Genomic DNA, 11,069 nt, shown 5'->3' on the forward strand with positions numbered 1-11,069 from the left:
GAGAGAATATCAGTCGAGGCGAAAGTCATTACCGGTTTAAAAAGAAAGTTTAAATCAGGTTTTTTGATTGAAAAGTTCTTCAATAGATCGATGGATGAAAACCAATACCCAATGGAATATAGAAAAATGATGATGGTAGTGACTGACTGAAAGATAAAGGAATAGAGCGCAATTTGCTGAAGAGTGATAGTCTAAAGCATTTATAAAGCTAGAAAATAGAGTAGGTAAGATTTATACTTCTATAGATGGTTTTTGTTTCTCGTGAAAGCTATACACCCTTATTAGTTCTAGATAAAAGTTCTACTGTTACATAGCAAGAGACAAGATTCCTTTGGGGTATTAAAAATTGTCATTTTCAAAACGGCAATTTTTTTGACAAAGACAACTGCATATACTCGTAAGTAAATGCGGTCTATAGGTATTTTCATGCAAAATTAACAAAAATCTTCATTCGATTGTATGCTAAATTAAAAAAGTAGTCAAAAGTAATTGCTTTTGTAGGATAACCAACGGTCTGTTCTCCACATTCTCGGCCCACACTTAAAAACTTTTTAATTATGTAATCCAAGTGAATGATCATAAGAAGGCGATGTTTTAATTTTTGATGATGATGATGATTTGAAGGTGACGCTACAGTCCTGTGTGAACTATTGCCTCACCTAACAAACTTCTCCATCTAGCTCGGTCCCTAGCTAGATATCTCCAGTTTCGAGTTCCAAGTAGGGTGAGGCCACTTTCCACTTGTGCGCGCCACCTAAAACGTGGTCTTCCTCTACTGCGCTGTACTGTGGGTGTGGACTCGAAGATTTTGCGGGCCGGAGTATTGGTTTCCATGCGCTCTTCGTGATCCAGCCATCATAGTCGGTGGACTTTTACCCTTCTAACTAAGTTTACGTCGCTGTACAGCCCGTACAACTCTTCGTTCCATCTTTTTCTCCACTCCCCTTCGATGCACACGGGACCGTAGATCACACGAAGAACTTTTCTCTCGAACCGAGCCAAGGTGCTTTCATCCGCTTTTGTCATAGTCCATGCTTCTACACCGTATAGCAGGACGGGGATCATAAGGGTCTTATATAGCAACACTTTGGTCCCTCGAGAGAGGACTTTAACACTCAATTGCTTTCTTAGTCCAAGGAAACAGCGGTTAGCAAGAGTTATTCTGCTTTTGATCTCAGCGCTGGTGTTGTTTTCTGCGTTTACAGCGGAGCCTAGGTAGACGAAGTCCTTGACTACCTCAAAGTTACGTCTGTCGATGGTGACGTTTTGACCAAGACGTCGGTGTTGTATGTCCTTTCTTGACGACAGCATGTACTTTGTTTTGCCCTCATTAATCGTTAAACCAATTTTTGCCGCCTCTTCCTAAATAACATGACAGCGCATCACCATGTCTCAAACCTTTTTTGACATCGAAAGGTTCTGTTAAGTTATTTCGAACCTTTATGGAGCAGCGTGAATTCTTCATGGTCATCCTGCACAAAATTTGTTTTGCTCATGAGCGGCTCTCGTCCTTTTATGCAGCGCCGCTATGCGTGCCTGTTGTTTGGCTGCATTTGCCTGCCGACATTCCTCATCAAACCAGGGGTTCCTTGTTGGTGGCTGTTTGAAACCCAGCACATCAGAGGCGGCTTCTCTGATTGCATCTTTGCAATGTTGCCACTGGTTTTCGATACATTGTGTTGGCGGTAGAGAACTTCGAGAGAGGTTACTTGTAACTCGGTCGGAAAAGGATTTGGCGATCTCTGGCGATTGTAGCCGTTCGACATTGTACCTTCTCCCAGCACCTCCCTGTTTTGCTTTGGGTCTGGAAATCTGAAGTGCTACCTTGGCTACAAAGAGGTAGTGGTCCGAGTAGATGTTAGCTCCTCGGAAAGCTCGGACTGGCGTCGATTGCAATATGGTAAATCTAGTTTACGGTAGATTGATCTGGAGAAGTACAAGTTCCTTTGTGGTTGTTGAGGTGTGGAAAAGGCGTACTGGCTACCATGACGTTTCGCCCCACAGCAAAATCTATGATCGCCCAGGACAATTTTAATATCGTACCCAGGACACTGCTCATATGTTTCTCTAAGAGTTTGAAGAACGTGTCTTTGGTGTTGTCATCTTTCTCTTCTGTAGGGGTGTGCGCGCATATCAGGCTAATGTTGCCGAATTTAGCCTTGATGCGTATGGTCACGAGAACCTCAATGATGCACCTATAGCTCAAGACTTCTTGCCTAAGTCTGGCTCCAATGACAAAGCCGCATCCAAATAAGCGCTGTTGGTTGTCGTGGCAGCAGTCACCATAGTAAAAATCGCAGTTTTTCATCCTCTTTTTGCCCGGCCCATCCCATCGTATTTCCTGGATTGCGGTGATATCTGCTTTATAGCGGTCTAGGGCACGTGGTCTGTTAAGGGACCTAACATTCCACGTGCATATCCGAAGTTCGTTGTCCTTTATTCGTTTGCGTTGGTTGTCAACAGTAAATCCGTCCGTATCCGAGGCTTGTTGGTGCTTCGCAACTATGAAAGCTTTTACGTGGCCAGGAAGTCACCCCGACGGCACAACCCCCAACCTGGAGGGCTGCCAGATAAAACCACTCCTTATAGGCTTAGGCTCCGACTAAATCAAAGAAGTTCTATAAGGTGTTCACTAGGTAGTTCAACCTTACTGGAACTGTAGACGCCACCGTTGATTCCATCTCGAGAATTCGTCCGCTGCCGTCTGGATAAAGAGAGGTGCCTTAGTGGAAACACCTCACCACCCTCTCACGTTTGCTGCCCCCAACAACTTTCCACTGGGGTTGAAACCCAATCTTCAGTTGAGGTACTAGGCACCCGATGTTCACGATGGAGGTGAACACCTTGTTGATATTTAGAATCTTCAAAACAACTTATGTATATATGTATGCAAGTACATAATGTATATAAATGTTAATTTATGTAATTTTATATTTGGTTATTTAGCGATTTCTTCATATCTATTTTTGTTTTGCGATTTCACTTTTACTAAAGACCGAAAATGTTGGTCTTTTCAAATTAAGAACTATTTTTCTTTGTAGGTACTTAAAATATTTGTTTTTAGTGTTTTTTTGAAGGTACATACATATATGTACATTGTTTTATTAAAAGGATCATTCCTATAAAATTGTTTAAATTTGAATTTAGTGTCAAAGATTAGATACCAATTTAATTTTTAGCAGTGTTTTTAAAGTTGTATTTGTATATAAAACCAACAATTCTATTTTTTACTTGCGACATATAGGAACTATATGGCAAGTCATGCATTCGTGAAAAATTTCGTTATTACGATAGTAGAGAAGTCGAAAAAAGTAGTTCCCGCGATTCCGTCCTTTCGGTTTTGTCTGTCTGTCCACGCTCCTACAGCCTAAACCATTAGGTCGATTGAGTTCAAACTTGGAAGTTAAGGTTTTGAGCAGATTCGCGTTAGGCGTTTTTTTCATTTTTGTATAAGATCAAAACTAACAGTGGCCCCCATACAATTTTTTTGGTCAAAAACGAAAATTCGAATTTTCTCGAAAACAAACCGATAGATTTTCTCTAAATTTTCTTTAAAATTTTATTTTTTAACTTGGCTTCTTTTAATAAGAAAAACAAATTTTTGTATTGCTCAGGAAAGGTACCGCTCATAGAACCGTTATTTTGTTTTTTAATTTTCTCACCAATTTATAAACCGATTTCAATAATTTTTTTTCTGAATAAGCTCTTATATTGCTTTAACAATATTTGATTATCAAAAGTGCAATTTTTTATTGTTTGGATTTTTAAAAAAATATTGAATTTTATTTATTCAAAATTCGATATCTCAAAAACGTTTCAACATTTTTTTACTAAATTCAAACGTATAGCGTATACTAACAATCTCTTAACAACTGCGTACCAAAAATATTTTTAGAACAAAATTGAAAAATTTTATATATACAAAACTAATTTAAAAAAAAACCGCTCTAACGATTTAAAAAAAAAATTGAAAAAAAAAATCGATTTGTCAAATGGCATTTACATTTTTTAAGACAAACTTATTTTTCAGGTAAAATTTTGAATCTTAAAATATTTTTTTTTTAATTATTTTAACTTACTGTGCATGAGCCCGAAAGAGCGCATTATTTTGACAATATTGTAGTTACATTCCAATTTTTGATCCAAATTAATGCAATTGGTACATATTTTATTTATGTATTTTTATAACAATAATTATTGTAAATACCAACGATTGCTTACGTGTCTCTTCAAAACAAAAATCCAAATCGCATAAGAGTCTGACTAAAAACAACACATAAATAGCAATTTCTTGTACAACCTAACACAACTAATAGGCGATCGCTTTACAATTTTAACACACATGTTCTTCCTCTTTCTTATCTTCAGATAATTTTCTTTCCATCCTGGTTTTTCTAATATTAAATTAAAAAAAGAGGCTGGGATGCGACCCACACTAATAACTTCCCATCCCGTCTGTCGATTTGTCTTGCTTAAAACTTTGTCTATATGTACTCGTACCAATTTTTACCAAATTTGCGTACTGTTTTTTATAGATTTTATTTTTTATGAAAAAACGGACTCTGGATTTTTATATAAAAATTATTGAATATTTTAAACAATATTTTCTGAAAAATAAAATAAGTTTGAAGACAATATTTTTAATTTTTGAAAAGCTATTTGAGTCGAAAGTAAATTTTTACCAAGTTTAATATTTTTTTTGTTAAAAACTGTCAATTCGATTTTTTCAAAATTTTACTGATTGTAAAATTTTTGTTAATTTTTTTCCGTTTTTAATATTTTGTGAAAAAAACTGTCAATTCGATTTTTTTCAAAATTTTACTGAATTTTGAAAACAATATTTTTTATAAGATAAAATAAGTTTGGAGCCTAAATTTCAAGTTTTTGAAAAGATATTTGAATCAATATTCAATTTTTAAAAACTTTGAGTAATGTTTTTTTAAGATTTTTATTTTGTATAAAAAAAAACTGTCAATTCAATTTTTCTCAACATTTTTTTTAAGTTGGCAAAAACATTATTCTTCGCTGCACAAAATTGTTTTGGAGATGAAATCATATTTAAGTCGTAAAATTTTGGAGGTGCAAAATAATTTTTTTCAAACTGCTATGGTAAAAAAAACACCCACCCTTTCTGCATCTTTCTGCCTTATTATCTGTATAACAAAATTTATTTGAAGTTGATATCTCTTCTGGTTCTTGAGCTATGGACAACGAAAAAAACGTTGCGAACGTTCGGAAGTACGAACGCACGCACAGACATCTTTCTAAAAATCTTTCATTTCGACTCTAAATAAATAAATAAGTTGGGTGGCGCAACAGTCCGTTGTGAACCAGGCCCTAGTGACTTACAACTCTCAACCATTCCTGTGTGCGAGTACTGTTGTCAGGAATGGAAGGGACCTACAATTTTAAAAAAGCCTTGAAAGAACTAGTTGAATACACAAACAATTGTTTTCGTTAAGTATACCTACAAGTGTTTTTCATTCCCGGGGTGAATTGTCCTAGGATCTAGGATAATTTTAGAAACATGAATTTAGGTTCTAGGAACTTTGAAGCTGAGAAACCTAAAATTTTAAGCAAATAGTGACTTACCGCCACTTTTTTTACTTATGTGTCTTCGCTTACACTATACTCTGTCCAACAAAAATAGTCAGTATAGAGAAAAAAGGACGTTTAACTCCCACTCTGACTGAAGTGAAATCTCGTTAAGCTGTGAGAGAGACCAAATATTACAGGGTTTCCGTAGTGCCCATTATAAATTCGGAAAAAGCTCTGATAAATATTAATAGGGCTACCAACTTTTTATTTTAAATTGAAAGTTAAAAATAAATTCCGTTTAAGAAAATTTCAAAATTATGTACATAATCCCAAATTCAAAAACGAAAAATAATAAATAAACTTCACTTACCGAAAAACAGCAAGTGACAACACCATTCCCATATTTATTCTCAAAAGCTTTAAAAAAAGCACACATTCTGAAAGCTCCCAGACAAAATCCATAGAAAAATCCACCATGATTTGCATTAACGTGGAAATAGTAACTCGAATAACGATCGGTTTATTTTCAAAACATACGAAGAGGGTTGTTTGTGAACACATTATCAGTGTGGCTTGGCTTTGGCTGCGCATGATAAAGGACGTGGGGATGTACGCTCGTCGAAGCGTAATTACAACAACAATTTATGTGTAAGTCAGTGGTTGAATTTTCTTTTTCAGTGGATAAAAAGGGAATAAACCACTGACTGGCACCATTTGCAAGAAAAAAGCTCTCCCATAAGACGTGTACTGACAATTCTTGTTGGACAGAGTATAGAGGCAAAAAATGGAAAACCTCTACACTCAACTCGTTTTGAGTGAATGATGCTTTATTTCTTACGCATTTAGTAGTAACACATTGATTCTGAAAGTTTCGGAGAACAATCTAAAGGCAACCTAGATAGCGACTTCTTAATCTACAGAAACCATTGGTATTTGGTGAATGAAGACTTTTGTAATACGTAACCCATCTTCGTACATTCTACGAATACTATTTTGGGTGATAAAAGTCTATGAATGGGCCCAATTTTTAGAAGAAAGATTCTTATACCTAATTGTGTCTGTGCATACTGTACACATAGATTGTACAAAAATATAAAAGGTATTAACAGCTAACTGCAAATTCCCAAATGTATTGCACTAAATTTGTATTTATCTTTATTTTAACCTTTTTTCAGAATAAAAGCCAAGGGACTTACACATGTATTTTTACTATCTTCCCTTATCCCAGGCATACTGAAGCTACAACATTTTATCCGGTCTTTCACAAAACCCTAAATATGAAATTGGAAAAAATGGTGAAAGGCTTTGAAGTCTTTCGGCTGTTCAACCTCCATCTAATGTTGATTATAGACTGTAACGCATGGGTCAATGTCCCACAAAATATAAAAGCAAACACATAAGTATCTATGTTATGTTCTCCATATATTACTTTTTTATCTTAATCTGTCCGCTCTAAGTTGCAAAGCATATCAAATTCTGGATAGTTGAATGCAATCTAAACCGATACGAGGGGCTCGTGCAATCCCGAAATGTTTGTTCTTAAATTATTCATATCTGCAAAACAACAGAAATATGTTTTTGTATACATATTTTCGATTCAAGATATGAAATTTGAGACAGAGAGAAGGAAAGGAAGAGAGCTAGAGCGAGCATCGTAGTGCAGCTTCAGGTTCAGGTTCAGTTTAAGTTTTGGAAACGTTATTTATGTTCGAAGATCGAAGCATGTAAGATTTACGTACAAGAATTAATCCGTTCTCATGGGAAATCTAAAAGTATACGCAATGATACGCTTCAATACCGAAAGCAAATGTATCTAACCTTTCCTGCTTGGGTTCGTCCTAAGCTATAATATACAGGTTGGTTATAGGTATCTATATAATATCCGGATAGAGGGTCTCTATTCTACATACATATGTATCTACTCACACTCCCTAACAGCAATAACAACAACAACAAAAAGGAGTAACACACAACTTACCTTTTTCGTTAAGCTTTCCGGAATATCCACGTGTGTCTGTCTGCTGGTATGAAAATTATCTTTTACCATCCGTTTTGTGTCCATCTACGACTTGACCACGACCGTCAATATTGCCATAGTTCCATCATGAGCGACCAAGAGGCCAGAATAGAATCTATATCTACACAATATGCATGTAGACTACGTCCTCACATCATCGTATCTCGCATCCTACCGAATAGCGACGCCGACAACGGATGGATAACGACGGACAACATCGAGTCGTATGTTTTAATCGAATAAATCGATTGCCATTCCAGTGTTGAATTGTTGGATTGAATTCCTTCCGCTGAACCGAAAAGGAACACAGATTCTGTAAGGATCGAACGGTTGGGATGTGGAGTGAAGTGGAGAGTACAGTGAAGTGGTTTGGATTGGATTGGAGCACAGCAAAAAAAAATGCACAATTTATGGGTTAAAGGAAGGATTTCATAAATTTCAAATGACTTTGGCAAAATAACAAAAAAATAATGAAAGCTGTGACGGTCAAGTCAAAGGGCGCGAGTCCTAGCAGCAATCGGAGCCGAAGGAGAAAAGGTTTTGATTTCAACAGCAACCATAGCAAATAATAATATATACTTATAGAGAACGAATACACCCAAAACAAGAAAAAGAGCAAACAAAACATCAAATCAATCGGAGATATCTGCAAGGTTAAATTATAGCAAATTATACCCTTTTGATGAGCATTTAACATTGTGCTCGTTTCTGTACCCTGCATTTATCATTACTGACTGGTTTGGATTTGAATCCGATGATTGTTAAGATATAGGACTTTGATTAAGTGCGAGTAAAACCCTATCATTTATTATTACCAGTGCTGCGTGCAACTTTGGGGTTCTGTTTTGATATGACAATGAGAAATATTTTTAACATTTTTGGGAATAATATTAATTTAAGCAAGATATATGTTACTGTCATTTATCAGTTTTCGAACTAATGTTAATCGAAGATATTAAATTGTTTGACGCGGACAAATCCCAAATCAACCAAAATATCAATTTTCTATTATTTTGTATTTTGATTTCAAAATTCACAATGTAATTTCCGTAGAAGAAAATTTGTATATAAAACTGAAAACGATATAATCCCCTATTATTTTAAATATTGCAAATACTTTATTTTTAATTATGGTTGCGAAATTTGTCGTTGGTATACACGATATAGGCCCACAAACAAAACTTCAATTATACTTTTATAGACGCGTTTAAGGTCAAAAAAATAAATTACAAGATTCCCATTCTAGAATACCATAGAAGAAATATCTTAGTTCATTGAAGTTAGTTTTTGATACACATATAAAAGAATTTATAGAGGAATTTGCTTCGGTTTTTTGTAATAAAACATCGCACAATCAAAAAGGCTGGGATGCGACCCACACTGATAACTCATCTTGTCTTGCTTAAAAGTTTGCAGGTTTTCGTGTTGGATAAAAAAAGTTGTTAGTTGAATTATTATTCAAAATTTTAAAATTACCAATAACATTTTTCATATAATGGAATAGTTTAGTTTGAAAATCTAGTTTTTTTGTTAAATAGATTTTTAGTCCAAAACAAATTTTTACCAATTTTAGCAGAATTTCTTAAATTTTTATAAATTGGATGAATGAAATTAATTTATTAGATATCAAGAACCGAACATCAATTTTTACCAAATTTGCGTAGGTACTATTTCTTGTAGATTTTATTTTTTTATGAAAAAACGGACTGTAAGATTTTTATAAAAAAAACTACTGAGTATACAAAATAATATTTTCTATGAAATAAAAAAGTTTGAAGACAATATTTTTAATTTTGAAAAAGCTTTTTGATTCGAAAGTAAATGTTTACCAAGTTTTAGTATTGTTTTTATTTTTGGTTCTTGTTTTGTGTAAAAAAAACAGTCAATTAGATTTTTGTCAAAATTTTACTGAATGTTGACAACAATATTTTTTAAAAGATAAATGTTGTTTAAAGCCAATATCTCAAAGTTTTGAAAAGATATTTGAGTCCAGAATCAATTTTTACCAACTTTTATTAATTCTTGTTTAGGTTTTTATTGTTTGTAAAAGGTCTATTCGATTTTTCTCAAAATTTTTCCGAATGTTGAAAAAAATATTTCTTTTAAGCAAAAATTAGTTTGAAGCCAATATTTCAAAGTTTCTAAAAGATATGTGTCGAAAATCAATTTTTCCCAACTTTTATTAATTTTTTTGTTTAGGCCTTTATTTTTTTTTTTGTAAAAAAAAAAACGTCAATGAGATTTTTCCCAAAATTGTACCAGATGCTAAAAACGTTATTTTTCGTTGCACAAAATTGTTTTGGAGATAAAATCATTTTGTTTCCGTACAATTTTCGAGGTTACAAATTTGTTTTACGATTTATTAAAAAACCATTTATTGGATTTGTTTCCAAAAATATATTTGTTTGGTATCACCTTACAAGTCCTTAGCGACATCGGTTCGTAAGATATTTAGGGTTAACCAAAATGTTTACCTTTTTTTTAAACTGCTATGGTAAAAAAAACACCAACTCAATTTTCCTGAGAGCCCTTTCTGCATCTTTCTGTCTTGTTATCTGTATAACAAAATGTATTTGAAGTCGATATCTCTTCTGGTGCTTGAGCTATGGACGACAAAAAAACGTCGCGAACGTTAGGATGTACGGGCGTAAGAACGTACGAACGTAAGTACACATGTACGCACAGAAATCTTTCTAAAAATCTTTTATTTCGACTCTAGTGACCTTGAAACATCAAAAAATGTCAAATTTTCAATTTGACAAATCCGACCCATTACAATAACTACTTATGGAAAATTTACAAGATATTATTTTTTTCATTAAACAATTAGCAACACAATTTACTTGGCAGAGACGTAATAACCTCAAAATCTTACTTAAATAACAAACATTAGGGATTTTTCGGTCCATTTTCAAACAATATCTTATAATTTAAAATCACCACATATACCAAAAATAGGGAATTTAAATTCTAAATATTGCTTTTATATAAATATAAACTACTTTTTAGAGGAACATAACATACTACAAAACAAAGATGGTGTTTTAGAAGAGTCTTAACACAAACGCAGATTTTGATATTTTTATCCGAACGAAGATTCTAAGAGTTATTACTCATGCACTTATTACATATTATTGAATCACACATTGTAACTAAATTTAGTAAACTTAAGTTCATTTGTTTGAAACTTTGAGGATTCATTTTTAATAATTGAAGCACAAACACCCCATAAAATAAAATTAACATTTATAACTTTTTTATTTTTCACATAGACCGCATTTGGAATTCGTTATTCAATTTTAAATAAAATACGTGTCTGATTTAAACCAATTCAATGAACGTGGCCAAGAATGCGAAAATCTAGAAGAATTTTGTAAAATTTTGAAAGTTAAGTTTTCTTGCATTTTATTATTGCACAATACTAAATGATGAAAATTCTCGTAAGAATTACTTGGAGTTAATTAATTTTTCTTTGAATTACATTATCATACACAAATTGTTTTGTATATGTATA

This window comes from Eupeodes corollae, chromosome 1 (genome assembly GCF_945859685.1).
Source record: "Eupeodes corollae chromosome 1, idEupCoro1.1, whole genome shotgun sequence".
Classification (NCBI taxonomy): domain Eukaryota; kingdom Metazoa; phylum Arthropoda; class Insecta; order Diptera; family Syrphidae; genus Eupeodes; species Eupeodes corollae.